This window comes from Delphinapterus leucas, chromosome 19 (assembly GCF_059928025.1).
Source record: "Delphinapterus leucas isolate spDelLeu-1000000601 "Yukka" chromosome 19, BTC_Dleu_Yukka2, whole genome shotgun sequence".
Classification (NCBI taxonomy): Eukaryota; Metazoa; Chordata; class Mammalia; order Artiodactyla; family Monodontidae; genus Delphinapterus; species Delphinapterus leucas.
In genome coordinates, this window is record NC_143147.1 from 28395600 (window position 1) to 28421987 (window position 26388).

The 26388-nt window shown below is 76.9% G+C and overlaps 25 non-coding genes across 25 annotated transcripts; all 25 read left to right on the forward strand.

The window, feature by feature from the left end:
- The first annotated feature begins 720 nt into the window (after positions 1–720).
- On the forward strand, positions 721–839 carry LOC149745081 (5S ribosomal RNA). The gene has a single exon (XR_016389692.1). It is a non-coding gene; the product is annotated as a 5S ribosomal RNA (ribosomal RNA).
- Positions 840–1773: 934 nt separating this feature from the next.
- Positions 1774–1892, forward strand: LOC149745082 (5S ribosomal RNA). The gene has a single exon (XR_016389395.1). It is a non-coding gene; the product is annotated as a 5S ribosomal RNA (ribosomal RNA).
- A 934-nt stretch (positions 1893–2826) lies between these two features.
- Positions 2827–2945, forward strand: LOC149745083 (5S ribosomal RNA). The gene has a single exon (XR_016389727.1). It is a non-coding gene; the product is annotated as a 5S ribosomal RNA (ribosomal RNA).
- Positions 2946–3866: 921 nt separating this feature from the next.
- On the forward strand, positions 3867–3985 carry LOC149745084 (5S ribosomal RNA). Its single transcript, XR_016390354.1, has one exon. It is a non-coding gene; the product is annotated as a 5S ribosomal RNA (ribosomal RNA).
- Positions 3986–4919: 934 nt separating this feature from the next.
- On the forward strand, positions 4920–5038 carry LOC149745085 (5S ribosomal RNA). The gene has a single exon (XR_016390210.1). It is a non-coding gene; the product is annotated as a 5S ribosomal RNA (ribosomal RNA).
- A 940-nt stretch (positions 5039–5978) lies between these two features.
- Positions 5979–6097, forward strand: LOC149745086 (5S ribosomal RNA). Its single transcript, XR_016389652.1, has one exon. It is a non-coding gene; the product is annotated as a 5S ribosomal RNA (ribosomal RNA).
- Positions 6098–7031: 934 nt separating this feature from the next.
- LOC149745087 (5S ribosomal RNA) lies at positions 7032–7150 on the forward strand. Its single transcript, XR_016390599.1, has one exon. It is a non-coding gene; the product is annotated as a 5S ribosomal RNA (ribosomal RNA).
- A 934-nt stretch (positions 7151–8084) lies between these two features.
- On the forward strand, positions 8085–8203 carry LOC149745088 (5S ribosomal RNA). Its single transcript, XR_016390201.1, has one exon. It is a non-coding gene; the product is annotated as a 5S ribosomal RNA (ribosomal RNA).
- A 932-nt stretch (positions 8204–9135) lies between these two features.
- LOC149745089 (5S ribosomal RNA) lies at positions 9136–9254 on the forward strand. Its single transcript, XR_016389406.1, has one exon. It is a non-coding gene; the product is annotated as a 5S ribosomal RNA (ribosomal RNA).
- Positions 9255–10188: 934 nt separating this feature from the next.
- On the forward strand, positions 10189–10307 carry LOC149745090 (5S ribosomal RNA). Its single transcript, XR_016389990.1, has one exon. It is a non-coding gene; the product is annotated as a 5S ribosomal RNA (ribosomal RNA).
- A 934-nt stretch (positions 10308–11241) lies between these two features.
- LOC149745091 (5S ribosomal RNA) lies at positions 11242–11360 on the forward strand. Its single transcript, XR_016390416.1, has one exon. It is a non-coding gene; the product is annotated as a 5S ribosomal RNA (ribosomal RNA).
- A 933-nt stretch (positions 11361–12293) lies between these two features.
- Positions 12294–12412, forward strand: LOC149745092 (5S ribosomal RNA). Its single transcript, XR_016390600.1, has one exon. It is a non-coding gene; the product is annotated as a 5S ribosomal RNA (ribosomal RNA).
- Positions 12413–13345: 933 nt separating this feature from the next.
- LOC149745093 (5S ribosomal RNA) lies at positions 13346–13465 on the forward strand. The gene has a single exon (XR_016390288.1). It is a non-coding gene; the product is annotated as a 5S ribosomal RNA (ribosomal RNA).
- Positions 13466–14397: 932 nt separating this feature from the next.
- On the forward strand, positions 14398–14516 carry LOC149745094 (5S ribosomal RNA). The gene has a single exon (XR_016390601.1). It is a non-coding gene; the product is annotated as a 5S ribosomal RNA (ribosomal RNA).
- A 933-nt stretch (positions 14517–15449) lies between these two features.
- Positions 15450–15568, forward strand: LOC149745095 (5S ribosomal RNA). Its single transcript, XR_016389693.1, has one exon. It is a non-coding gene; the product is annotated as a 5S ribosomal RNA (ribosomal RNA).
- Positions 15569–16501: 933 nt separating this feature from the next.
- Positions 16502–16620, forward strand: LOC149745096 (5S ribosomal RNA). Its single transcript, XR_016389417.1, has one exon. It is a non-coding gene; the product is annotated as a 5S ribosomal RNA (ribosomal RNA).
- A 934-nt stretch (positions 16621–17554) lies between these two features.
- On the forward strand, positions 17555–17673 carry LOC149745097 (5S ribosomal RNA). The gene has a single exon (XR_016389728.1). It is a non-coding gene; the product is annotated as a 5S ribosomal RNA (ribosomal RNA).
- Positions 17674–18594: 921 nt separating this feature from the next.
- On the forward strand, positions 18595–18713 carry LOC149745098 (5S ribosomal RNA). The gene has a single exon (XR_016390355.1). It is a non-coding gene; the product is annotated as a 5S ribosomal RNA (ribosomal RNA).
- A 934-nt stretch (positions 18714–19647) lies between these two features.
- Positions 19648–19766, forward strand: LOC149745099 (5S ribosomal RNA). The gene has a single exon (XR_016390211.1). It is a non-coding gene; the product is annotated as a 5S ribosomal RNA (ribosomal RNA).
- Positions 19767–20706: 940 nt separating this feature from the next.
- Positions 20707–20825, forward strand: LOC149745100 (5S ribosomal RNA). Its single transcript, XR_016389653.1, has one exon. It is a non-coding gene; the product is annotated as a 5S ribosomal RNA (ribosomal RNA).
- Positions 20826–21759: 934 nt separating this feature from the next.
- On the forward strand, positions 21760–21878 carry LOC149745101 (5S ribosomal RNA). The gene has a single exon (XR_016390602.1). It is a non-coding gene; the product is annotated as a 5S ribosomal RNA (ribosomal RNA).
- Positions 21879–22812: 934 nt separating this feature from the next.
- LOC149745102 (5S ribosomal RNA) lies at positions 22813–22931 on the forward strand. The gene has a single exon (XR_016389428.1). It is a non-coding gene; the product is annotated as a 5S ribosomal RNA (ribosomal RNA).
- A 934-nt stretch (positions 22932–23865) lies between these two features.
- Positions 23866–23984, forward strand: LOC149745103 (5S ribosomal RNA). Its single transcript, XR_016389439.1, has one exon. It is a non-coding gene; the product is annotated as a 5S ribosomal RNA (ribosomal RNA).
- A 934-nt stretch (positions 23985–24918) lies between these two features.
- On the forward strand, positions 24919–25037 carry LOC149745104 (5S ribosomal RNA). The gene has a single exon (XR_016390595.1). It is a non-coding gene; the product is annotated as a 5S ribosomal RNA (ribosomal RNA).
- Positions 25038–25970: 933 nt separating this feature from the next.
- On the forward strand, positions 25971–26089 carry LOC149745105 (5S ribosomal RNA). Its single transcript, XR_016389450.1, has one exon. It is a non-coding gene; the product is annotated as a 5S ribosomal RNA (ribosomal RNA).
- Positions 26090–26388: the final 299 nt, after the last annotated feature.

Genomic DNA, 26388 nt, shown 5'->3' on the forward strand with positions numbered 1-26388 from the left:
TGGCCCGGACCCAGGCTCCGCCGCGGGCCCGGTTGCCGTCCCTTCGGCCAGCGAGCCCCTCGACCTGCACCTGGCCGCCCCCACCGGCGCCCCGCCCCGGGGCCGCCACCTGTGTGCCGGTGGGTGTGTCCCTCCACAGCTCCCTCCGGCAAAAGCCCCGCCCCCCGCCGTGTGGCCGCCGCGGCCGGGTGCGGGAGCGGGATCGAGGGCCGGGGCCGCTTCCCTGGGCCTGCCGGCCGCCAGGGGCGGGCTACTGAGCCCGGCGGGTGGTGTGCGGGCAAGGGTGGCCTCGCCGGGGCTGAGGGGCCGTGGCGACACGATGGTGGCTCCCAGTGGCTTCGGGCCAGCTGCTGTCGGGCAGGAGGGCCGGCCCGGGCTGCGGCTGGGCGGCGCCTAGCGCCGCGTGGGCGGGCAGGGGCGATGCCCAAGGGACCGCGGGCCCCGGGCCCTGAAGCCTCCGGGGCCACGTCCCTGTGAGCGACGGGCCGGATCTTGGGCGGGGCGCCAAGCGCCGAAGGGTTCGCTGGGTCACGCCCGCCCTCAGCTGGGAGGGGGTGGCCAAATCCTCCGCCTCCGCCACCGCCCGGTACCCGTGACCTCCGTTCCCCCTGCCTGGGCGGGCGACGGGGTCCTGCCGGGGCGGGCTGACCGCCAGGCTGGCGGTGAGGCGCAAGCGCCAGCGAAAGTGGGCCTCAAGAGGCAGCCCGCCGTCCCCGTCCCGTCTACGGCCATACCACCCTGAACGCGCCCGATCTCGTCTGATCTCGGAAGCTAAGCAGGGTCGGGCCTGGTTAGTACTTGGATGGGAGACCGCCTGTGAATACCGGGTGCTGTAGGCTTTTTGCCTCCCGCTCCGCCTTCTCCTTTAACTCGCCCGCGGGCGGTGGCCGCCGGCTCCGCCCGCGCCGGGGCCCCGCTGCAGGCCCCGCCTCCTCAGGCCCCTCCCAACACGGCGCGCGCGCCGGAGGGGGCGCTCCCCGCCGGCCCGGCCCGCCAGGCGACCAGAAGGCGGCCCTGGAAGGCAGCCGCACCCCAGACGCCCCCAGGGTGCCTGGCCCGGACCCAGGCTCCGCCGCGGGCCCGGTTGCCGTCACTTCGGCCAGCGAGCCCCTCGACCTGCACCTGGCCGCCCCCTCCAGCGCCCCGCCCCGGGGCCGCCACCTGTGTGCCGGTGGGTGTGTCCCTCCACAGCTCCCTCCGGCAAAAGCCCCGCCCCCCGCCGTGTCGCAGCCGCGGCCGGGTGCGGGAGCGGGATCGAGGGCAGGGGCCGCTTCCCCGGGCCTGCCGGCCGCCAGGGGCGGGCTCCTGAGCTCGGCGGGTGGTGTGCGGGCAAGGGTGGCCTCGCCGGGGCTGAGGGGCCGTGGCGACACGATGGTGGCTCCCAGTGGCTTCGGGCCAGCTGCTGTCGGGCAGGAGGGCCGGCCCGGGCTGCGGCTGGGCGGCGCCTAGCGCCGCGTGGGCGGGCAGGGGCGATGCCCAAGGCACCGCGGGCCCCGGGCCCTGAAGCCTCCGGGGCCACGTCCCTGTGAGCGACGGGCCGGATTTTGGGCGGGGCGCCAAGCGCCGAAGGGTTCGCTGGGTCACGCCCGCCCTCGGCTGGGAGGGGGTGGCCAAACCCTCCGCCTCCGCCACCGCCCGGTACCCGAGACCTCCGTTCCCCCTGCCTGGGCGGGCGTCGGGGTCCTGCTGGGGCGGGCTGACCGCCAGGCTGGCGGTGAGGCGCAAGCGCCAGCGAAAGTGGGCCTCAAGAGGCAGCCCGCCGTCCCCGCCCCCGTCTACGGCCATACCACCCTGGACGCGCCCGATCTCGTCTGATCTCGGAAGCTAAGCAGGGTCGGGCCTGGTTAGTACTTGGATGGGAGACCGCCTGGGAATACCGGGTGCTGTAGGCTTTTTGCCTCCCGCTCCGCCTTCTCCTTTAACTCGCCCGCGGGCGGTGGCCGCCGGCTCCGCCCGCGCCGGGGCCCCGCTGCAGGCCCCGCCTCCTCAGGCCCCTCCCACCACGGCGCGCGCGCCGGAGGGGGCGCTCCCCGCCGACCCGGCCCGCCAGGCGACCAGAAGGCGGCCCTGGAAGGCAGCCGCACCCCAGACGCCCCCGGGGTGCCTGGCCCGGACCCAGGCTCCGCCGCGGGCCCCGTTGCCGTCCCTTCGGCCAGCGAGCCCCTCGACCTGCACCTGGCCGCCCCCACCGGCGCCCAGCCCCGGGGCCGCCACCTGTGTGCCGGTGGGTGTGTCCCTCCACAGCTCCCTCAGGCAAAAGCCCCGCCCCCCGCCGTGTCGCCGCCGAGGCCGGGTGCGGGAGCGGGATCGACGGCAGGGGCCGCTTCCCCGGGCCTGTCGGCCCCCAGGGGCGGGCTCCTGAGCTCGGCGGGTGGTGTGCGGGCAAGGGTGGCCTCGCCGGGGCTGAGGGGCCGTGGCGACACGATGGTGGCTCACAGTGGCTTCGGGCCAGCTGCTGTCGGGCAGGAGGGTCGGCCCGGGCTGCGGCTGGGCGGCGCCTAGCGCCGCGTGGGCGGGCAGGGGCGATGCCCAAGGCACCGCGGGCCCCGGGCCCTGAAGCCTCCGGGGCCACGTCCCTGTGAGCGACGGGCCGGATCTTGGACGGGGCGCCAAGCGCCGAAGTGTTCGCTGGGTCACGCCCGCCCTCGGCTGGGAGGGGGTGGCCAAACCCTCCGCCTCCGCCACCGCCCGGTACCCGAGACATCCGTTCCCCCTGCCTGGGCGGGCGACGGGGTCCTGCCGGGGCGGGCTGACCGCCAGGCTGGCGGTGAGGCGCAAGCGCCAGCGAAAGTGGGCCTCAAGAGGCAGCCCGCCGTCTCCGCCCCCGTCTACGGCCATACCACCCTGGACGCGCCCGATCTCATCTGATCTCGGAAGCTAAGCAGGGTCGGGTCTGGTTAGTACTTGGATGGGAGACCGCCTGGGAATACCGGGTGCTGTAGGCTTTTTGCCTCCCGCTCCGCCTTCTCCTTTAACTCGCCCGCGGGCGGTGGCCGCCGGCTCCGCCCGCGCCGGGGCCCCGCTGCAGGCCCCTCCTCCTCAGGCCCCTCCCACCACGGCGCGCGCGCCGGAGGGGGCGCTCCCCGCCGGCCCGGCCAGAAGGCGGCCCTGGAAGGCAGCCGCACCCCAGAGGCCCCGGGGTGCCTGGCCCGGACCCAGGCTCCGCCGCGGGCCCGGTTGCCGTCCCTTCGGCCAGTGAGCCCCTCGACCTGCACCTGGCCGCCCCCACCGGCGCCCCGCCCCGGGGCCGCCTCCTGTGTGCCGGTGGGTGTGTCCCTCCACAGCTCCCTCCGGCAAAAGCCCCGCCCCCCGCCGTGTCGCCGCCGCGGCCGGGTGCGGGAGCGGGATCGAGGGCAGGGGCCGCTTCCCCTGGCCTGCCGGCCGCCAGGGGCGGGCTACTGAGCCCGGCGGGTGGTGTGCGGGCAAGGGTGGCCTCGCCGGGGCTGAGGGGCCGTGGCGACACGATGGTGGCTCCCAGTGGCTTCGGGCCAGCTGCTGTCGGGCAGGAGGGCCGGCCCGGGCTGCGGCTGGGCGGCTCCTAGCGCCGCGTCGGCGGGCAGGGGCGATGCCCAAGAGACCGCGGGCCCCGGGCCCTGAAGCCTCCGCGGCCACGTCCCTGTGAGCGACGGGCCGGATCTTGGGCGGGGCGCCAAGCGCCGAAGGGTTCGCTGGGTCACGCCCGCCCTCGGCTGGGAGGGGGTGGCCAAACCCTCCGCCTCCGCCACCGCCCGGTACCCGAGACCTCCGTTCCCCCTGCCTGGGCGGGCGACGGGTTCCTGCCGGGGCGGGCTGACCGCCAGGCTGGCGGTGAGGCGCAAGCGCCAGCGAAAGTGGGCCTCAGGAGGCAGCCCGCCGTCCCCGCCCCCGTCTACGGCCATACCACTCTCAACGCGCCCGATCTCGTCTGATCTCGGAAGCTAAGCAGGGTCGGGCCTGGTTAGTACTTGGATGGGAGACCGCCTGGGAATACCGGGTGCTGTAGGCTTTTTGCCTCCCGCTCCGCCTTCTCCTTTAACTCGCCCGCGGGCGGTGGCCGCCGGCTCCGCCCGCGCCGGGGCCCCGCTGCAGGCCCCGCCTCCTCAGGCCCCTCCCACCACGGCGCGCGCGCCGGAGGGGGCGCTCCCCGCCGGCCCGGCCCGCCAGGCTGACAGAAGGCGGCCCTGGAAGGCAGCCGCACCCCAGACGACCCCGGGGTGCCTGGCCCGGACCCAGGCTCCGCCGCGGGCCCGGTTGCCGTCCCTTCGGCCAGCGAGCCCCTCGACCTGCACCTGGCCGCCCCCACCGGCGCCCCGCCCCGGGGCCGCCACATGTGTGCCGGTGGGTGTGTCCCTCCACAGCTCCCTCCGGCAAAAGCCCCGCCCCCCGCCGTGTCGCCGCCGCGGCCGGGTGCGGGAGCGGGATCGAGGGCAGGGGCCGCTTCCCCGGGCCTGCCGGCCGCCAGGGGCGGGCTCCTGAGCTCGGCGGGTGGTGTGCGGGCAAGGGTGGCCTCGCCGGGGCTGAGGGGCCGTGGCGACACGATGGTGGCTCCCAGTGGCTTCGGGCCAGCTGCTGTCGGGCAGGAGGGCCGGCCCGGGCTGCGGCTGGGCGGCGCCTAGCGCCGCGTGGGCGGGCAGGGGCGATGCCCAAGGGACCGCGGGCCCCGGGCCCTGAAGCCTCCGGGGCCACGTCCCTGTGAGCGACGGGCCGGATCTTGGGCGGGGCGCCAAGCGCGGAAGGGTTCGCTGGGTCACGCCCGCCCTCGGCTGGGAGGGGGTGGCCAAACCCTCCGCTTCCGCCACCGCCCGGTACCCGAGACCTCCGTTCCCCCTGCCTGGGCGGGCGACGGGGTCCTGCCGGGGCGGGCTAACCGCCAGGCTGGCGGTGAGGCGCAAGCGCCAGCGAAAGTGGGCCTCAAGAGGCAGCCCGCCGTCCCCGCCCCCGTCTACGGCCATACAACCCTGGACGCGCCCGATCTCGTCTGATCTCGGAAGCTAAGCAGGGTCGGGCCTGGTTAGTACTTGGATGGGAGACCGCCTGGGAATACCGGGTGCTGTAGGCTTTTTGCCTCCCGCTCCGCCTTCTCCTTTAACTCGCCCGCGGGCGGTGGCCGCCGGCTCCGCCCGCGCCGGGGCCCCGCTGCATGCCCCGCCTCCTCAGGCCCCTCCCACCACGGCGCGCGCGCCGGAGGGGGCGCACCCCGCCGGCCCGGCCCGCCAGGCGGCCAGAAGGCGGCCCTGGAAGTCAGCCGCACCCCAGACGCCCCCGGGGTGCCTGGCCCGGACCCAGGCTCCGCCGCGGGCCCGGTTGCCGTCCCTTCGGCCAGCGAGACTGTCGACCTGCACCTGGCCGCCCCCACCGGCGCCCCGCCCCGGTGCCGCCACCTGTGTGCCGGTGGGTGTGTCCCTCCACAGCTCCCTCCGGCAAAAGCCCCGCCCCCCGCCGTGTCGCCGCCGCTGCCGGGTGCGGGAGCGGGATCGAGGGCAGGGACCGCTTCCCCGGGCCTGCCGGCCGCCAGGGGCGGGCTCCTGAGCTCGGCGGGTGGTGTGCGGGCAAGGGTGGCCTCGCCGGGGCTGAGGGGCCGTGGCGACACGATGGTGGCTCCCAGTGGCTTCGGGCCAGCTGCTGTCGGGCAGGAGGGTCGGCCCGGGCTGCGGCTGGGCGGCGCCTAGCGCCGCGTGGGCGGGCAGGGGCGATGCCCAAGGGACCGCGGGCCCCGGGCCCTGAAGCCTCCGGGGCCACGTCCCTGTGAGCGACGGGCCGGATCTTGGGCGGGGCGCCAAGCGCCGAAGGGTTCGCTGGGTCACGCCCGCCCTCGGCTGGGAGGGGGTGGCCAAACCCTCCGCCTCCGCCAACGCCCGGTACCCGAGACCTCCGTTCCCCCTGCCTGGGCGGGCGAAGGGGTCCTGCCGGGGCGGGCTGACCGCCAGGCTGGCGGTGAGGCGCAAGCGCCAGCGAAAGTGGGCCTCAAGAGGCAGCCCGCCGTCGCCGTCCCCGCCCCCGTCTATGGCCATACCACCCTGAACGCGCCCGATCTCGTCTGATCTCGGAAGCTAAGCAGGGTCGGGCCTGGTTAGTACTTGGATGGGAGACCGCCTGGGAATACCGGGTGCTGTAGGCTTTTTGCCTCCCGCTCCGCCTTCTCCTTTAACTCGCCCGCGGGCGGTGGCCGCCGGCTCCGCCCGCGCCGGGGCCCCGCTGCAGGCCCCGCCTCCTCAGGCCCCTCCCACCACGGCGCGCGCGCCGGAGGGGGCGCTCCCCGCCGGCCCGGCCCGCCAGGCGGCCAGAAGGCGGCCCTGGAAGTCAGCCGCACCCCAGACGCCCCCGGGGTGCCTGGCCCGGACCCAGGCTCCGCCGCGGGCCCGGTTGCCGTCCCTTCGGCCAGCGAGCCTGTCGACCTGCACCTGGCCGCCCCCACCGGCGCCCCGCCCCGGGGCCGCCACCTGTGTGCCGGTGGGTGTGTCCCTCCACAGCTCCCTCCGGCAAAAGCCCCGCCCCCCGCCGTGTCGCCGCCGCTGCCGGGTGCGGGAGCGGGATCGAGGGCAGGGGCCGCTTCCCCGGGCCTGCCGGCCGCCAGGGGCGGGCTCCTGAGCTCGGCGGGTGGTGTGCGGGCAAGGGTGGCCTCGCCGGGGCTGAGGGGCCGTGGCGACACGATGGTGGCTCCCAGTGGCTTCGGGCCAGCTGCTGTCGGGCAGGAGGGTCGGCCCGGGCTGCGGCTGGGCGGCGCCTAGCGCCGCGTGGGCGGGCAGGGGCGATGCCCAAGGGACCGCGGGCCCCGGGCCCTGAAGCCTCCGGGGCCACGTCCCTGTGAGCGACGGGCCGGATCTTGGGCGGGGCGCCAAGCGCAGAAGGGTTCGCTGGGTCACGCCCTCCCTCGGCTGGGAGGGGGTGGCCAAACCCTCCGCCTCCGCCACCGCCCGGTACCCGAGACCTCCGTTCCCCCTGCCTGGGCGGGTGACGGGGTCCTGCCGGGGCGGGCTGACCGCCAGGCTGGCGGTGAGGCGGAAGCGCCAGCGAAAGTGGGCCTCAAGAGGCAGCCCGCCGTCCCCGCCCCCGTCTACGGCCATACCACCCTGAACGCGCCCGATCTCGTCTGATCTCGGAAGCTAAGCAGGGTCGGGCCTGGTTAGTACTTGGATGGGAGACCGCCTGGGAATACCGGGTGCTGTAGGCTTTTTGCCTCCCGCTCCGCCTTCTCCTTTAACTCGCCCGCGGGCGGTGGCCGCCGGCTCCGCCCGCGCCGGGGCCCCGCTGCAGGCCCCGCCTCCTCAGGCCCCTCCCACCACGGCGCGCGCGCCGGAGGGGGCGCTCCCCGCCGGCCCGGCCCGCCAGGCGGCCAGAAGGCGGCCCTGGAAGGCAGCCGCACCCCAGACGACCCCGGGGTGCCTGGCCCGGACCCAGGCTCCGCCGCGGGCCTGGTTGCCGTCCCTTCGGCCAGCGAGCCCCTCGACCTGCACCTGGCCGCCCCCACCGGCGCCCCGCCCCGGGGCCGCCACCTGTGTGCCGGTGGGTGTGTCCCTCCACAGCTCCCTCCGGCAAAAGCCCCGCCCCCCGCCGTGTCGCCGCCGCTGCCGGGTGCGGGAGCGGGATCGAGGGCAGGGGCCGCTTCCCCGGGCCTGCCGGCCGCCAGGGGCGGGCTCCTGAGCTCGGCGGGTGGTGTGCGGGCAAGGGTGGCCTCGCCGGGGCTGAGGGGCCGTGGCGACACGATGGTGGCTCCCAGTGGCTTCGGGCCAGCTGCTGTCGGGCAGGAGGGCCGGCCCGGGCTGCGGCTGGGCGGCGCCTAGCGCCGCGTGGGCGGGCAGGGGCGATGCCCAAGGCACCGCGGGCCCCGGGCCCTGAAGCCTCCGGGGCCACGTCCCTGTGAGCGACGGGCCGGATCTTGGGCGGGGCGCCAAGCGCCGAAGGGTTCGCTGGGTCACGCCCGCCCTCGGCTGGGAGGGGGTGGCCAAACCCACCGCCTCCGCCACCGCCCGGTACCCGAGACCTCCGTTCCCCCTGCCTGGGCGGGCGATGGGGTCCTGCCGGGGCGGGCTGACCGCCAGGCTGGCGGTGAGGTGCAAGCGCCAGCGAAAGTGGGCCTCAAGAGGCAGCCCGCCGTCCCCGCCCCCGTCTACGGCCATACCACCCTGAACGCGCCCGATCTCGTCTGATCTCGGAAGCTAAGCAGGGTCGGGCCTGGTTAGTACTTGGATGGGAGTCCGCATGGGAATACCGGGTGCTGTAGGGTTTTTGCCTCCCGCTCCGCCTTCTCCTTTAACTCGCCCGCGGGCGGTGGCCGCCGGCTCCGCCTGCGCCGGGGCCCCGCTGCAGGCCCCGCCTCCTCAGGCCCCTCCCACAACGGCGCGCGCGCCGGAGGGGGCGCTCCCCGCCAGCCCGGCCCGCCAGGCGGCCAGAAGGCGGCCCTGGAAGGCAGCCGCACCCCAGACGCCCCCGGGGTGCCTGGCCCGGACCCAGGCTCCGCCGCGGGCCCGGTTGCCGTGCCTTCCGCCAGCGAGCCCCTCGACCTGCACCTGGCCGCCCCCACCGGCGCCCCGCCCCGGTGCCGCCACCTGTGTGCCGGTGGGTGTGTCCCTCCACAGCTCCCTCCGGCAAAAGCCCCGCCCCCCGCCGTGTCGCCGCCGCGGCCGGGTGCGGGAGCGTGATCGAGGGCAGGGGCCGCTTCCCCGGGCCTGCCGGCCGCCAGGGGCGGGCTCCTGAGCCCGGCAGGTGGTGTGCGGGCAAGTGTGGCCTCGCCGGGGCTGAGGGGCCGTGGCGACACGATGGTGGCTCCCAGTGGCTTCGGGCCAGCTGCTGTCGGGCAGGAGGGCCGGCCCGGGCTGCGGCTGGGCGGCGCCTAGCGCCGCGTGGGCGGGCAGGGGCGATGCCCAAGGGACCGCGGGCCCCGGGCACTGAAGCCTCCGGGGCCACGTCCCTGTGAGCGACGGGCGGGATCTTGGCGGGGCGCCAAGCGCCGAAGGGTTCGCTGGGTCACGCCGCCCTCGGCTGGGAGGGGGTGGCCAAACCCTCCGCCTCCGCCACCGCCCGGTACCCGAGACCTCCGTTCCCCCTGCCTGGGCGGGCGACGGGTTCCTGCCGGGGCGGGCTGACCGCCAGGCTGGCGGTGAGGCGCAAGCGACAGCGAAAGTGGGCCTCAGGAGGCAGCCCGCCGTCCCCGCCCCCGTCTACGGCCATACCACCCTGGACGCGCCCGATCTCGTCTGATCTCGGAAGCTAAGCAGGGTCGGGCCTGGTTAGTACTTGGATGGGAGACCGCCTGGGAATACCGGGTGCTGTAGGCTTTTTGCCTCCCGCTCCGCCTTCTCCTTTAACTCGCCCGCGGGCGGTGGCCGCCGGCTCCGCCCGCGCCGGGGCCCCGCTGCAGGCCCCGCCTCCTCAGGCCCCTCCCACCACGGCGCGCGCGCCGGAGGGGGCGCTCCCCGCCGGCCCGGCCCGCCAGGCGGCCAGAAGGCGGCCCTGGAAGGCAGCCGCACCCCAGACGCCCCCGGGGTGCCTGGCCCGGACCCAGGCTCCACCGCGGGCCCGGTTGCCGTCCCTTCGGCCAGCGAGCCCCTCGACCTGCACCTGGCCGCCCCCACCGGCGCCCCGCCCCGGGGCCGCCACCTGTGTGCCGGTGGGTGTGTCCCTCCACAGCTCCCTCCAGCAAAAGCCCCGCCCTCCGCCGTGTCGCCGCCGCGGCCAGGTGCGGGAGCGGGATCGAGGGCAGGGGCCGCTTCCCCGGGCCTGCCGGCCGCCAGGGGCGGGCTCCTGAGCTCGGCGGGTGGTGTGCGGGCAAGGGTGGCCTCGCCGGGGCTGAGGGGCCGTGGCGACACGATGGTGGCTCCCAGTGGCTTCGTGCCAGCTGCTGTCGGGCAGGAGGGCCGGCCCGGGCTGCGGCTGGGCGGCGCCTAGCGCCGCGTGGGCGGGCAGGGGCGATGCCCAAGGGACCGCGGGCCCCGGGCCCTGAAGCCTCCGGGGCCACGTCCCTGTGAGCGACGGGCCGGATCTTGGGCGGGGCGCCTAGCGCCGAAGGGTTCGCTGGGTCACGCCCGCCCTCGGCTGGGAGGGGGTGGCCAAACCCTCCGCCTCCGCCACCGCCCGGTACCCGAGACCTCCGTTCCCCCTGCCTGGGCGGGCGACGGGGTCCTGCCGGGGCGGGCTGACCGCCAGGCTGGCGGTGAGGCGCAAGCGCCAGCGAAAGTGGGCCTCAAGAGGCAGCCCGCCGTCCCCGCCCCCGTCTACGGCCATACCACCCTGAACGCGCCCGATCTCGTCTGATCTCGGAAGCTAAGCAGGGTCGGGCCTGGTTAGTACTTGGATGGGAGACCGCCTGGGAATACCGGGTGCTGTAGGGTTTTTGCCTCCCGCTCCGCCTTCTCCTTTAACTCGCCCGCGGGCGGTGGCCGCCGGCTCCGCCCGCGCCGGGGCCCCGCTGCAGGCCCCGCCTCCTCAGGCCCCTCCCACCACGGCGCGCGCGCCGGAGGGGGCGCTCCCCGCCAGCCCGGCCCGCCAGGCGGCCAGAAGGCGGCCCTGGAAGGCAGCCGCACCCCAGACGCCCCCGGGGTGCCTGGCCCGGACCCAGGCTCCGCCGCGGGCCCGATTGCCGTGCCTTCCGCCAGCGAGCCCCTCGACCTGCACCTGGCCGCCCCCACCGGCGCCCCGCCCCGGGGCCGCCACCTGTGTGCCGGTGGGTGTGTCCCTCCACAGCTCCCTCCGGCAAAAGCCCCGCCCCCCGCCGTGTCGCCGCCGCTGCCGGGTGCGGGAGCGGGATCGAGGGCAGGGGCCGCTTCCCCTGGCCTGCCGGCCGCCAGGGGCGGGCTACTGAGCCCGGCGGGTGGTGTGCGGGCAAGGGTGGCCTCGCCGGGGCTGAGGGGCCGTGGCGACACGATGGTGGCTCCCAGTGGCTTCGGGCCAGCTGCTGTCGGGCAGGAGGGCCGGCCCGGGCTGCGGCCGGGCGGCGCCTAGCGCCGCGTGGGCGGACAGGGGCGATGCCCAAGGGACCGCGGGCCCCGGGCCCTGAAGCCTCCGGGGCCACGTCCCTGTGAGCGACGGGCCGGATCTTGGGCGGGGCGCCAAGCGCCGAAGGGTTCGCTGGGTCACGCCCGCCCTCGGCTGGGAGGGGGTGGCCAAACCCTCCGCCTCCGCCACCGCCCGGTACCCGAGACCTCCGTTCCCCCTGCCTGGGCGGGCGACGGGTTCCTGCCGGGGCGGGCTGACCGCCAGGCTGGCGGTGAGGCGCAAGCGACAGCGAAAGTGGGCCTCAGGAGGCAGCCCGCCGTCCCCGCCCCCGTCTACGGCCATACCACCCTGAACGCGCCCGAATTCGTCTGATCTCGGAAGCTAAGCAGGGTCGGGCCTGGTTAGTACTTGGATGGGAGACCGCCTGGGAATACCGGGTGGTGTAGGCTTTTTGCCTCCCGCTCCGCCTTCTCCTTTAACTCGCCCGCGGGCGGTGGCCGCCGGCTCCGCCCGCGCCGGGGCCCCGCTGCAGGCCCCGCCTCCTCAGGCCCCTCCCACCACGGCGCGCGCGCCGGAGGGGGCGCTCCCCGCCGGCCCGGCCCGCCAGGCGGCCAGAAGGCGGCCCTGGAAGGCAGCCGCACCCCAGACGCCCCCGGGGTGCCTGGCCCGGACCCAGGCTCCGCCGCGGGCCCGGTTGCCGTCCCTTCGGCCAGCGAGCCCGTCGACCTGCACCTGGCCGCCCCCACCGGCGCCCCGCCCCGGGGCCGCCACCTGTGTGCCGGTGGGTGTGTCCCTCCACAGCTCCCTCCGGCAAAAGCCCCGCCCCCCGCCGTGTCGCCGCCGCTGCCGGGTGCGGGAGCGGGATCGAGGGCAGGGGCCGCTTCCCCGGGCCTGCCGGCCGCCAGGGGCGGGCTCCTGAGCTCGGCGGGTGGTGTGCGGGCAAGGGTGGCCTCGCCGGGGCTGAGGGGCCGTGGCGACACGATGGTGGCTCCCAGTGGCTTCGGGCCAGCTGCTGTCGGGCAGGAGGGCCGGCCCGGGCTGCGGCTGGGCGGCGCCTAGCGCCGCGTGGGCGGGCAGGGGCGATGCCCAAGGGACCGCGGGCCCCGGGCCCTGAAGCCTCCGGGGCCACGTCCCTGTGAGCGACGGGCCGGATCTTGGGCGGGGCGCCAAGCGCCGAAGGGTTCGCTGGGTCACGCCCGCCCTCGGCTGGGAGGGGGTGGCCAAACCCTCCGCCTCCGCCACCGCCCGGTACCCGAGACCTCCGTTCCCCCTGCCTGGGCGGGCGACGGGGTCCCGCTGGGGCGGGCTGACCGCCAGGCTGGCGGTGAGGCGCAAGCGCCAGCGAAAGTGGGCCTCAAGAGGCAGCCCGCCGTCCCCGTCCCGTCTACGGCCATACCACCCTGAACGCGCCCGATCTCGTCTGATCTCGGAAGCTAAGCAGGGTCGGGCCTGGTTAGTACTTGGATGGGAGACCGCCTGGGAATACCGGGTGCTGTAGGCTTTTTGCCTCCCGCTCCGCCTTCTCCTTTAACTCGCCCGCGGGCGGGGGCCGCCGGCTCCGCCCGCGCCGGGGCCCCGCTGCAGGCCCCGCCTCCTCAGGCCCCTCCCACCACGGCGCGCGCGCCGGAGGGGGCGCTCCCCGCCGGCCCGGCCCGCCAGGGGGCCAGAAGGCGGCCCTGGAAGGCAGCCGCACCCCAGACGCCCCCGGGGTGCCTGGCCCGGACCCAGGCTCCGCCGCGGGCCCGGTTGCCGTCCCTTCGGCCAGCGAGCCCCTCGACCTGCACCTGGCCGCCCCCACCGGCGCCCCGCCCCGGGGCCGCCACCTGTGTGCCGGTGGGTGTGTCCCTCCACAGCTCCCTCCGGCAAAAGCCCCGCCCCCCGCCGTGTCGCCGCCGCGGCCGGGTGCGGGAGCGGGATCGAGGGCAGGGGCCGCTTCCCCGGGCCTGCCGGCCGCCAGGGGCGGGCTCCTGAGCCCGGCGGGTGGTGTGCGGGCAAGGGTGGCCTCGCCGGGGCTGAGGGGCCGTGGCGACACGATGGTGGCTCCCAGTGGCTTCGGGCCAGCTGCTGTCGGGCAGGAGGGCCGGCCCGGGCTGCGGCCGGGCGGCGCCTAGCGCCGCGTGGGCGGGCAGGGGCGATGCCCAAGGGACCGTGGGCCCCGGGCCCTGAAGCCTCCGGGGCCACGTCCCTGTGAGCGACGGGCCGGATCTTGGCGGGGCGCCAAGCGCCGAAGGGTTCGCTGGGTCACGCCCGCCCTCGGCTGGGAGGGGGTGGCCAAACCCTCCGCCTCCGCCACCGCCCGGTACCCGAGACCTCCGTTCCCCCTGCCTGGGCGGGCGACGGTGTCCTGCCGGGGCGGGCTGACCGCCAGGCTGGCGGTGAGGCGCAAGCGCCAGCGAAAGTGGGCCTCAAGAGGCAGCCCGCCGTCCCCGCCCCCGTCTACGGCCATACCACCCTGAACGCGCCCGATCTCGTCTGATCTCGGAAGCTTAAGCAGGGTCGGGCCTGGTTAGTACTTGGATGGGAGACCGCCTGGGAATACCGGGTGCTGTAGGCTTTTTGCCTCCCGCTCCGCCTTCTCCTTTACTCGCCCGCGGGCGGTGGCCGCCGGCTCCGCCCGCGCCGGGGCCCCGCTGCAGGCCCCTCCTCCTCAGGCCCCTCCCACCACGGCGCACGCGCCGGAGGGGGCGCTCCCCGCCGGCCCGGCCCGCCAGGCGGCCAGAAGGCGGCCCTGGAAGGCAGCCGCACCCCAGACGCCCCCAGGGTGCCTGGCCCGGACCCAGGCTCCGCCGCGGGCCCGGTTGCCGTCACTTCGGCCAGCGAGCCCCTCGACCTGCACCTGGCCGCCCCCTCCAGCGCCCCGCCCCGGGGCCGCCACCTGTGTGCCGGTGGGTGTGTCCCTCCACAGCTCCCTCCGGCAAAAGCCCCGCCCCCCGCCGTGTCGCAGCCGCGGCCGGGTGCGGGAGCGGGATCGAGGGCAGGGGCCGCTTCCCCGGGCCTGCCGGCCGCCAGGGGCGGGCTCCTGAGCTCGGCGGGTGGTGTGCGGGCAAGGGTGGCCTCGCCGGGGCTGAGGGGCCGTGGCGACACGATGGTGGCTCCTAGTGGTTTCGGGCAAGCTGCTGTCGGGCAGGAGGGCCGGCCCGGGCTGCGGCTGGGCGGCGCCTAGCGCCGCGTGGGCGGGCAGGGGCGATGCCCAAGGGACCGCGGGCCCCGGGCCCTGAAGCCTCCGGGGCCACGTCCCTGTGAGCGACGGGCCGGATCTTGGGCGGGGCGCCAAGCGCCGAAAGGTTCGCTGGGTCACGCCCGCCCTCGGCTGGGAGGGGGTGGCCAAACCCTCCGCCTCCGCCACCGCCCGGTACCCGAGACCTCCGTTCCCCCTGCCTGGGCGGGCGACGGGGTCCTGCCGGGGCGGGCTGACCGCCAGGCTGGCGGTGAGGCGCAAGCGCCAGCGAAAGTGGGCCTCAAGAGGCAGCCCGCCGTCCCCGTCCCGTCTACGGCCATACCACCCTGAACGCGCCCGATCTCGTCTGATCTCGGAAGCTAAGCAGGGTCGGGCCTGGTTAGTACTTGGATGGGAGACCGCCTGGGAATACCGGGTGCTGTAGGCTTTTTGCCTCCCGCTCCGCCTTCTCCTTGAACTCGCCCGCGGGCGGTGGCCGCCGGCTCCGCCCGCGCCGGGGCTCCGCTGCAGGCCCCGCCTCCTCAGGCCCCTCGCACCACGGCGCGCGCGCCAGAGGGGGCGCTCCCCGCCGGCCCGGCCCGCCAGGCGGCCAGAAGGCGGCCCTGGAAGGCAGCCGCACCCCAGACGCCCCCGGGGTGCCTGGCCCGGACCCAGGCTCCGCCGCGGGCCCGGTTGCCGTCCCTTCGGCCAGCGAGCCCCTCGACCTGCACCTGGCCGCCCCCACCGGCGCCCCGCCCCGGGGCCGCCACCTGTGTGCCGGTGGGTGTGTCCCTCCACAGCTCCCTCCGGCAAAAGCCCCGCCCCCCGCCGTGTCGCCGCCGCGGCCGGGTGCGGGAGCGGGATCGAGGGCCGGGGCCGCTTCCCTGGGCCTGCCGGCCGCCAGGGGCGGGCTACTGAGCCCGGCGGGTGGTGTGCGGGCAAGGGTGGCCTCGCCGGGGCTGAGGGGCCGTGGCGACACGATGGTGGCTCCCAGTGGCTTCGGGCCAGCTGCTGTCGGGCAGGAGGGCCGGCCCGGGCTGCGGCTGGGCGGCGCCTAGCGCCGCGTGGGCGGGCAGGGGCGATGCCCAAGGGACCGCGGGCCCCGGGCCCTGAAGCCTCCGGGGCCACGTCCCTGTGAGAGACGGGCCGGATCTTGGGCGGGGCGCCAAGCGCCGAAGGGTTCGCTGGGTCACGCCCGCCCTCAGCTGGGAGGGGGTGGCCAAATCCTCCGCCTCCGCCACCGCCCGGTACCCGTGACCTCCGTTCCCCCTGCCTGGGCGGGCGACGGGGTCCTGCCGGGGCGGGCTGACCGCCAGGCTGGCGGTGAGGCGCAAGCGCCAGCGAAAGTGGGCCTCAAGAGGCAGCCCGCCGTCCCCGTCCCGTCTACGGCCATACCACCCTGAACGCGCCCGATCTCGTCTGATCTCGGAAGCTAAGCAGGGTCGGGCCTGGTTAGTACTTGGATGGGAGACCGCCTGTGAATACCGGGTGCTGTAGGCTTTTTGCCTCCCGCTCCGCCTTCTCCTTTAACTCGCCCGCGGGCGGTGGCCGCCGGCTCCGCCCGCGCCGGGGCCCCGCTGCAGGCCCCGCCTCCTCAGGCCCCTCCCAACACGGCGCGCGCGCCGGAGGGGGCGCTCCCCGCCGGCCCGGCCCGCCAGGCGACCAGAAGGCGGCCCTGGAAGGCAGCCGCACCCCAGACGCCCCCAGGGTGCCTGGCCCGGACCCAGGCTCCGCCGCGGGCCCGGTTGCCGTCACTTCGGCCAGCGAGCCCCTCGACCTGCACCTGGCCGCCCCCTCCAGCGCCCCGCCCCGGGGCCGCCACCTGTGTGCCGGTGGGTGTGTCCCTCCACAGCTCCCTCCGGCAAAAGCCCCGCCCCCCGCCGTGTCGCAGCCGCGGCCGGGTGCGGGAGCGGGATCGAGGGCAGGGGCCGCTTCCCCGGGCCTGCCGGCCGCCAGGGGCGGGCTCCTGAGCTCGGCGGGTGGTGTGCGGGCAAGGGTGGCCTCGCCGGGGCTGAGGGGCCGTGGCGACACGATGGTGGCTCCCAGTGGCTTCGGGCCAGCTGCTGTCGGGCAGGAGGGCCGGCCCGGGCTGCGGCTGGGCGGCGCCTAGCGCCGCGTGGGCGGGCAGGGGCGATGCCCAAGGCACCGCGGGCCCCGGGCCCTGAAGCCTCCGGGGCCACGTCCCTGTGAGCGACGGGCCGGATTTTGGGCGGGGCGCCAAGCGCCGAAGGGTTCGCTGGGTCACGCCCGCCCTCGGCTGGGAGGGGGTGGCCAAACCCTCCGCCTCCGCCACCGCCCGGTACCCGAGACCTCCGTTCCCCCTGCCTGGGCGGGCGTCGGGGTCCTGCTGGGGCGGGCTGACCGCCAGGCTGGCGATGAGGCGCAAGCGCCAGCGAAAGTGGGCCTCAAGAGGCAGCCCGCCGTCCCCGCCCCGTCTACGGCCATACCACCCTGGACGCGCCCGATCTCGTCTGATCTCGGAAGCTAAGCAGGGTCGGGCCTGGTTAGTACTTGGATGGGAGACCGCCTGGGAATACCGGGTGCTGTAGGCTTTTTGCCTCCCGCTCCGCCTTCTCCTTTAACTCGCCCGCGGGCGGTGGCCCCCGGCTCCGCCCGCGCCGGGGCCCCGCTGCAGGCCCCGCCTCCTCAGGCCCCTCCCACCACGGCGCGCGCGCCGGAGGGGGCGCTCCCCGCCGACCCGGCCCGCCAGGCGACCAGAAGGCGGCCCTGGAAGGCAGCCGCACCCCAGACGCCCCCGGGGTGCCTGGCCCGGACCCAGGCTCCGCCGCGGGCCCCGTTGCCGTCCCTTCGGCCAGCGAGCCCCTCGACCTGCACCTGGCCGCCCCCACCGGCGCCCAGCCCCGGGGCCGCCACCTGTGTGCCGGTGGGTGTGTCCCTCCACAGCTCCCTCAGGCAAAAGCCCCGCCCCCCGCCGTGTCGCCGCCGAGGCCGGGTGCGGGAGCGGGATCGACGGCAGGGGCCGCTTCCCCGGGCCTGTCGGCCCCCAGGGGCGGGCTCCTGAGCTCGGCGGGTGGTGTGCGGGCAAGGGGGGCCTCGCCGGGGCTGAGGGGCCGTGGCGACACGATGGTGGCTCACAGTGGCTTCGGGCCAGCTGCTGTCGGGCAGGAGGGTCGGCCCGGGCTGCGGCTGGGCGGCGCCTAGCGCCGCGTGGGCGGGCAGGGGCGATGCCCAAGGCACCGCGGGCCCCGGGCCCTGAAGCCTCCGGGGCCACGTCCCTGTGAGCGACGGGCCGGATCTTGGACGGGGCGCCAAGCGCCGAAGTGTTCGCTGGGTCACGCCCGCCCTCGGCTGGGAGGGGGTGGCCAAACCCTCCGCCTCCGCCACCGCCCGGTACCCGAGACATCCGTTCCCCCTGCCTGGGCGGGCGACGGGGTCCTGCCGGGGCGGGCTGACCGCCAGGCTGGCGGTGAGGCGCAAGCGCCAGCGAAAGTGGGCCTCAAGAGGCAGCCCGCCGTCTCCGCCCCCGTCTACGGCCATACCACCCTGGACGCGCCCGATCTCATCTGATCTCGGAAGCTAAGCAGGGTCGGGTCTGGTTAGTACTTGGATGGGAGACCGCCTGGGAATACCGGGTGCTGTAGGCTTTTTGCCTCCCGCTCCGCCTTCTCCTTTAACTCGCCCGCGGGCGGTGGCCGCCGGCTCCGCCCGCGCCGGGGCCCCGCTGCAGGCCCCTCCTCCTCAGGCCCCTCCCACCACGGCGCGCGCGCCGGAGGGGGCGCTCCCCGCCGGCCCGGCCAGAAGGCGGCCCTGGAAGGCAGCCGCACCCCAGAGGCCCCGGGGTGCCTGGCCCGGACCCAGGCTCCGCCGCGGGCCCGGTTGCCGTCCCTTCGGCCAGTGAGCCCCTCGACCTGCACCTGGCCGCCCCCACCGGCGCCCCGCCCCGGGGCCGCCTCCTGTGTGCCGGTGGGTGTGTCCCTCCACAGCTCCCTCCGGCAAAAGCCCCGCCCCCCGCCGTGTCGCCGCCGCGGCCGGGTGCGGGAGCGGGATCGAGGGCAGGGGCCGCTTCCCCTGGCCTGCCGGCCGCCAGGGGCGGGCTACTGAGCCCGGCGGGTGGTGTGCGGGCAAGGGTGGCCTCGCCGGGGCTGAGGGGCCGTGGCGACACGATGGTGGCTCCCAGTGGCTTCGGGCCAGCTGCTGTCGGGCAGGAGGGCCGGCCCGGGCTGCGGCTGGGCGGCTCCTAGCGCCGCGTCGGCGGGCAGGGGCGATGCCCAAGAGACCGCGGGCCCCGGGCCCTGAAGCCTCCGCGGCCACGTCCCTGTGAGCGACGGGCCGGATCTTGGGCGGGGCGCCAAGCGCCGAAGGGTTCGCTGGGTCACGCCCGCCCTCGGCTGGGAGGGGGTGGCCAAACCCTCCGCCTCCGCCACCGCCCGGTACCCGAGACCTCCGTTCCCCCTGCCTGGGCGGGCGACGGGTTCCTGCCGGGGCGGGCTGACCGCCAGGCTGGCGGTGAGGCGCAAGCGCCAGCGAAAGTGGGCCTCAGGAGGCAGCCCGCCGTCCCCGCCCCCGTCTACGGCCATACCACTCTCAACGCGCCCGATCTCGTCTGATCTCGGAAGCTAAGCAGGGTCGGGCCTGGTTAGTACTTGGATGGGAGACCGCCTGGGAATACCGGGTGCTGTAGGCTTTTTGCCTCCCGCTCCGCCTTCTCCTTTAACTCGCCCGCGGGCGGTGGCCGCCGGCTCCGCCCGCGCCGGGGCCCCGCTGCAGGCCCCGCCTCCTCAGGCCCCTCCCACCACGGCGCGCGCGCCGGAGGGGGCGCTCCCCGCCGGCCCGGCCCGCCAGGCTGACAGAAGGCGGCCCTGGAAGGCAGCCGCACCCCAGACGACCCCGGGGTGCCTGGCCCGGACCCAGGCTCCGCCGCGGGCCCGGTTGCCGTCCCTTCGGCCAGCGAGCCCCTCGACCTGCACCTGGCCGCCCCCACCGGCGCCCCGCCCCGGGGCCGCCACATGTGTGCCGGTGGGTGTGTCCCTCCACAGCTCCCTCCGGCAAAAGCCCCGCCCCCCGCCGTGTCGCCGCCGCGGCCGGGTGCGGGAGCGGGATCGAGGGCAGGGGCCGCTTCCCCGGGCCTGCCGGCCGCCAGGGGCGGGCTCCTGAGCTCGGCGGGTGGTGTGCGGGCAAGGGTGGCCTCGCCGGGGCTGAGGGGCCGTGGCGACACGATGGTGGCTCCCAGTGGCTTCGGGCCAGCTGCTGTCGGGCAGGAGGGCCGGCCCGGGCTGCGGCTGGGCGGCGCCTAGCGCCGCGTGGGCGGGCAGGGGCGATGCCCAAGGGACCGCGGGCCCCGGGCCCTGAAGCCTCCGGGGCCACGTCCCTGTGAGCGACGGGCCGGATCTTGGGCGGGGCGCCAAGCGCGGAAGGGTTCGCTGGGTCACGCCCGCCCTCGGCTGGGAGGGGGTGGCCAAACCCTCCGCTTCCGCCACCGCCCGGTACCCGAGACCTCCGTTCCCCCTGCCTGGGCGGGCGACGGGGTCCTGCCGGGGCGGGCTAACCGCCAGGCTGGCGGTGAGGCGCAAGCGCCAGCGAAAGTGGGCCTCAAGAGGCAGCCCGCCGTCCCCGCCCCCGTCTACGGCCATACAACCCTGGACGCGCCCGATCTCGTCTGATCTCGGAAGCTAAGCAGGGTCGGGCCTGGTTAGTACTTGGATGGGAGACCGCCTGGGAATACCGGGTGCTGTAGGCTTTTTGCCTCCCGCTCCGCCTTCTCCTTTAACTCGCCCGCGGGCGGTGGCCGCCGGCTCCGCCCGCGCCGGGGCCCCGCTGCATGCCCCGCCTCCTCAGGCCCCTCCCACCACGGCGCGCGCGCCGGAGGGGGCGCACCCCGCCGGCCCGGCCCGCCAGGCGGCCAGAAGGCGGCCCTGGAAGTCAGCCGCACCCCAGACGCCCCCGGGGTGCCTGGCCCGGACCCAGGCTCCGCCGCGGGCCCGGTTGCCGTCCCTTCGGCCAGCGAGACTGTCGACCTGCACCTGGCCGCCCCCACCGGCGCCCCGCCCCGGTGCCGCCACCTGTGTGCCGGTGGGTGTGTCCCTCCACAGCTCCCTCCGGCAAAAGCCCCGCCCCCCGCCGTGTCGCCGCCGCTGCCGGGTGCGGGAGCGGGATCGAGGGCAGGGACCGCTTCCCCGGGCCTGCCGGCCGCCAGGGGCGGGCTCCTGAGCTCGGCGGGTGGTGTGCGGGCAAGGGTGGCCTCGCCGGGGCTGAGGGGCCGTGGCGACACGATGGTGGCTCCCAGTGGCTTCGGGCCAGCTGCTGTCGGGCAGGAGGGTCGGCCCGGGCTGCGGCTGGGCGGCGCCTAGCGCCGCGTGGGCGGGCAGGGGCGATGCCCAAGGGACCGCGGGCCCCGGGCCCTGAAGCCTCCGGGGCCACGTCCCTGTGAGCGACGGGCCGGATCTTGGGCGGGGCGCCAAGCGCCGAAGGGTTCGCTGGGTCACGCCCGCCCTCGGCTGGGAGGGGGTGGCCAAACCCTCCGCCTCCGCCAACGCCCGGTACCCGAGACCTCCGTTCCCCCTGCCTGGGCGGGCGAAGGGGTCCTGCCGGGGCGGGCTGACCGCCAGGCTGGCGGTGAGGCGCAAGCGCCAGCGAAAGTGGGCCTCAAGAGGCAGCCCGCCGTCGCCGTCCCCGCCCCCGTCTATGGCCATACCACCCTGAACGCGCCCGATCTCGTCTGATCTCGGAAGCTAAGCAGGGTCGGGCCTGGTTAGTACTTGGATGGGAGACCGCCTGGGAATACCGGGTGCTGTAGGCTTTTTGCCTCCCGCTCCGCCTTCTCCTTTAACTCGCCCGCGGGCGGTGGCCGCCGGCTCCGCCCGCGCCGGGGCCCCGCTGCAGGCCCCGCCTCCTCAGGCCCCTCCCACCACGGCGCGCGCGCCGGAGGGGGCGCTCCCCGCCGGCCCGGCCCGCCAGGCGGCCAGAAGGCGGCCCTGGAAGTCAGCCGCACCCCAGACGCCCCCGGGGTGCCTGGCCCGGACCCAGGCTCCGCCGCGGGCCCGGTTGCCGTCCCTTCGGCCAGCGAGCCTGTCGACCTGCACCTGGCCGCCCCCACCGGCGCCCCGCCCCGGGGCCGCCACCTGTGTGCCGGTGGGTGTGTCCCTCCACAGCTCCCTCCGGCAAAAGCCCCGCCCCCCGCCGTGTCGCCGCCGCTGCCGGGTGCGGGAGCGGGATCGAGGGCAGGGGCCGCTTCCCCGGGCCTGCCGGCCGCCAGGGGCGGGCTCCTGAGCTCGGCGGGTGGTGTGCGGGCAAGGGTGGCCTCGCCGGGGCTGAGGGGCCGTGGCGACACGATGGTGGCTCCCAGTGGCTTCGGGCCAGCTGCTGTCCGGCAGGAGGGTCGGCCCGGGCTGCGGCTGGGCGGCGCCTAGCGCCGCGTGGGCGGGCAGGGGCGATGCCCAAGGGACCGCGGGCCCCGGGCCCTGAAGCCTCCGGGGCCACGTCCCTGTGAGCGACGGGCCGGATCTTGGGCGGGGCGCCAAGCGCAGAAGGGTTCGCTGGGTCACGCCCTCCCTCGGCTGGGAGGGGGTGGCCAAACCCTCCGCCTCCGCCACCGCCCGGTACCCGAGACCTCCGTTCCCCCTGCCTGGGCGGGTGACGGGGTCCTGCCGGGGCGGGCTGACCGCCAGGCTGGCGGTGAGGCGGAAGCGCCAGCGAAAGTGGGCCTCAAGAGGCAGCCCGCCGTCCCCGCCCCCGTCTACGGCCATACCACCCTGAACGCGCCCGATCTCGTCTGATCTCGGAAGCTAAGCAGGGTCGGGCCTGGTTAGTACTTGGATGGGAGACCGCCTGGGAATACCGGGTGCTGTAGGCTTTTTGCCTCCCGCTCCGCCTTCTCCTTTAACTCGCCCGCGGGCGGTGGCCGCCGGCTCCGCCCGCGCCGGGGCCCCGCTGCAGGCCCCGCCTCCTCAGGCCCCTCCCACCACGGCGCGCGCGCCGGAGGGGGCGCTCCCCGCCGGCCCGGCCCGCCAGGCGGCCAGAAGGCGGCCCTGGAAGGCAGCCGCACCCCAGACGACCCCGGGGTGCCTGGCCCGGACCCAGGCTCCGCCGCGGGCCTGGTTGCCGTCCCTTCGGCCAGCGAGCCCCTCGACCTGCACCTGGCCGCCCCCACCGGCGCCCCGCCCCGGGGCCGCCACCTGTGTGCCGGTGGGTGTGTCCCTCCACAGCTCCCTCCGGCAAAAGCCCCGCCCCCCGCCGTGTCGCCGCCGCGGCCGGGTGCGGGAGCGGGATCGAGGGCAGGGGCCGCTTCCCCGGGCCTGCCGGCCGCCAGGGGCGGGCTCCTGAGCTCGGCGGGTGGTGTGCGGGCAAGGGTGGCCTCGCCGGGGCTGAGGGGCCGTGGCGACACGATGGTGGCTCCCAGTGGCTTCGGGCCAGCTGCTGTCGGGCAGGAGGGCCGGCCCGGGCTGCGGCTGGGCGGCGCCTAGCGCCGCGTGGGCGGGCAGGGGCGATGCCCAAGGGACCGCGGGCCCCGGGCCCTGAAGCCTCCGGGGCCACGTCCCTGTGAGCGACGGGCCGGATCTTGGGCGGGGCGCCAAGCGCGGAAGGGTTCGCTGGGTCAGGCCCGCCCTCGGCTGGGAGGGGGTGGCCAAACCCTCCGCCTCCGCCACCGCCCGGTACCCGAGACCTCCGTTCCCCCTGCCTGGGCGGGCGACGGGGTCCTGCCGGGGCGGGCTGACCGCCAGGCTGGCGGTGAGGCGCAAGCGCCAGCGAAAGTGGGCCTCAAGAGGCAGCCCGCCGTCCCCGCCCCCGTCTACGGCCATACCACCCTGGACGCGCCCGATCTCGTCTGATCTCGGAAGCTAAGCAGGGTCGGGCCTGGTTAGTACTTGGATGGGAGACCGCCTGGGAATACCGGGTGCTGTAGGCTTTTTGCCTCCCGCTCCGCCTTCTCCTTTAACTCGCCCGCGGGCGGTGGCCGCCGGCTCCGCCCGCGCCGGGGCCCCGCTGCAGGCCCCGCCTCCTCAGGCCCCTCCCACCACGGCGCGCGCGCCGGAGGGGGCGCTCCCCGCCGGCCCGGCCCGCCAGGCGGCCAGAAGGCGGCCCTGGAAGTCAGCCGCACCCCAGACGCCCCCGGGGTGCCTGGCCCGGACCCAGGCTCCGCCGCGGGCCCGGTTGCCGTCCCTTCGGCCAGCGAGCCTGTCGACCTGCACCTGGCCGCCCCCACCGGCGCCCCGCCCCGGGGCCGCCACCTGTGTGCCGGTGGGTGTGTCCCTCCACAGCTCCCTCCGGCAAAAGCCCCGCCCCCCGCCGTGTCGCCGCCGCTGCCGGGTGCGGGAGCGGGATCGAGGGCAGGGGCCGCTTCCCCGGGCCTGCCGGACGCCAGGGGCGGGCTCCTGAGCTCGGCGGGTGGTGTGCGGGCAAGGGTGGCCTCGCCGGAGCTGAGGGGCCGTGGCGACACGATGGTGGCTCCCAGTGGCTTCGGGCCAGCTGCTGTCGGGCAGGAGGGCCGGCCCGGGCTGCGGCTGGGCGGCGCCTAGCGCCGCGTGGGCGGGCAGGGGCGATGCCCAAGGGACCGCGGGCCCCGGGCCCTGAAGCCTCCGGGGCCACGTCCCTGTGAGCGACGGGCCGGATCTTGGGCGGGGCGCCAAGCGCCGAAGGGTTCGCTGGGTCACGCCCGCCCTCGGCTGGGAGGGGGTGGCCAAACCCTCCGCCTCCGCCACCGCCCGGTACCCGAGACCTCCGTTCCCCCTGCCTGGGCGGGCGACGGGGTCCTGCCGGGGCGGGCTGACCGCCAGGCTGGCGGTGAGGCGCAAGCGCCAGCGAAAGTGGGCCTCAAGAGGCAGCCCGCCGTCCCCGCCCCCGTCTACGGCCATACCACCCTGGACGCGCCCGATCTCGTCTGATCTCGGAAGCTAAGCAGGGTCGGGCCTGGTTAGTACTTGGATGGGAGACCGCCTGGGAATACCGGGTGCTGTAGGCTTTTTGCCTCCCGCTCCGCCTTCTCCTTTAACTCGCCCGCGGGCGGTGGCCGCCGGCTCCGCCCGCGCCGGGGCCCCGCTGCAGGCCCCGCCTCCTCAGGCCCCTCCCACCACGGCGCGCGCGCCGGAGGGGGCGCTCCCCGCCGGCCCGGCCCGCCAGGCGGCCAGAAGGCGGCCCTGGAAGGCAGCCGCACCCCAGACGCCCCCGGGGTGCCTGGCCCGGACCCAGGCTCCGCCGCGGGCCCGGTTGCCGTCCCTTCGGCCAGCGAGCCCCTCGACCTGCACCTGGCCGCCCCCACCGGCGCCCCGCCCCGGGGCCGCCACCTGTGTGCTGGTGGGTGTGTCCCTCCACAGCTCCCTCCGGCAAAAGCCCCGCCCCCCGCCGTGTCGCCGCCGCGGCCGGGTGCGGGAGCGGGATCGAGGGCAGGGGCCGCTTCCCCGGGCCTGCCGGCCGCCAGGGGCGGGCTCCTGAGCTCGGCGGGTGGTGTGCGGGCAAGGGTGGCCTCGCCGGGGCTGAGGGGCCGTGGCGACACGATGGTGGCTCCCAGTGGCTTCGGGCCAGCTGCTGTCGGGCAGGAGGGCCGGCCCGGGCTGCGGCTGGGCGGCGCCTAGTGCCGCGTGGGCGGGCAGGGGCGATGCCCAAGGCATCGCGGGCCCCGGGCCCTGAAGCCTCCGGGGCCACGTCCCTGTGAGCGACGGGCCGGATCTTGGGCGGGGCGCCAAGCGCCGAAGGGTTCGCTGGGTCACGCCCGCCCTCGGCTGGGAGGGGGTGGCCAAACCCTCCGCCTCCGCCACCGCCCGGTACCCGAGACCTCCGTTCCCCCTGCCTGGGCGGGCGACGGGGTCCTGCCGGGGCGGGCTGACCGCCAGGCTGGCGGTGAGGCGCAAGCGCCAGCGAAAGTGGGCCTCAAGAGGCAGCCCGCCGTCCCCGCCCCCGTCTACGGCCATACCACCCTGGACGCGCCCGATCTCGTCTGATCTCGGAAGCTAAGCAGGGTCGGGCCTGGTTAGTACTTGGATGGGAGACCACCTGGGAATACCGGGTGCTGTAGGCTTTTTGCCTCCCGCTCCGCCTTCTCCTTTAACTCGTCCGCGGGGGGTGGCCGCCGGCTCCGCCCGCGCCGGGGCCCCGCTGCAGGCCCCGCCTCCTCAGGCCCCTCCCACCACGGCGCGCGCGCCGGAGGGGGCGCTCCCCGCCGGCCCGGCCCGCCAGGCGACCAGAAGGCGGCCCTGGAAGGCAGCCGCACCCCAGACGCCCCCAGGGTGCCTGGCCCGGACCCAGGCTCCGCCGCGGGCCCGGTTGCCGTCCCTTCGGCCAGCGAGCCCCTCGACCTGCACCTGGCCGCCCCCACCGGCGCCCCGCCCCGGGGCCGCCACCTGTGTGCCGGTGGGTGTGTCCCTCACAGCTCCCTCCGGCAAAAGCCCCGCCCCCCGCCGTGTCGCCGCCGCGGCTGGGTGCGGGAGCGGGATCGACGGCAGGGGCCGCTTCCCCGGGCCTGCCGGCCGCCAGGGGCGGGCTCCTGAGCTCGGCGGGTGGTGTGCGGGCAAGGGTGGCCTCGCCGGGGCTGAGGGGCCGTGGCGACACGATGGTGGCTCCCAGTGGCTTCAGGCCAGCTGCTGTCGGGCAGGAGGGCCGGCCCGGGCTGCGGCTGGGCGGCGCCTAGTGCCGCGTGGGCGGGCAGGGGCGATGCCCAAGGCATCGCGGGCCCCGGGCCCTGAAGCCTCCGGGGCCACGTCCCTGTGAGCGACGGGCCGGATCTTGGGCGGGGCGCCAAGCGCCGAAGGGTTCGCTGGGTCACGCCCGCCCTCGGCTGGGAGGGGGTGGCCAAACCCTCCGCCTCCGCCACCGCCCGGTACCCGAGACCTCCGTTCCCCCTGCCTGGGCGGGCGACGGGGTCCTGCCGGGGCGGGCTGACCGCCAGGCTGGCGGTGAGGCGCAAGCGCCAGCGAAAGTGGGCCTCAAGAGGCAGCCCGCCGTCCCCGCCCCCGTCTACGGCCATACCACCCTGGACGCGCCCGATCTCGTCTGATCTCGGAAGCTAAGCAGGGTCGGGCCTGGTTAGTACTTGGATGGGAGACCGCCTGGGAATACCGGGTGCTGTAGGCTTTTTGCCTCCCGCTCCGCCTTCTCCTTTAACTCGCCCGCGGGCGGTGGCCGCCGGCTCCGCCCGCGCCGGGGCCCCGCTGCAGGCCCCGCCTCCTCAGGCCCCTCCCACCACGGCGCGCGCGCCGGAGGGGGCGCTCCCCGCCGGCCCGGCCCGCCAGGCGACCAGAAGGCGGCCCTGGAAGGCAGCCGCACCCCAGACGCCCCCGGGGTGCCTGGCCCGGACCCAGGCTCCGCCGCGGGCCCGGTTAGCGTCCCTTCGGCCACCGAGCCCCTCGACCTGCACCTGGCCGCCCCCACCG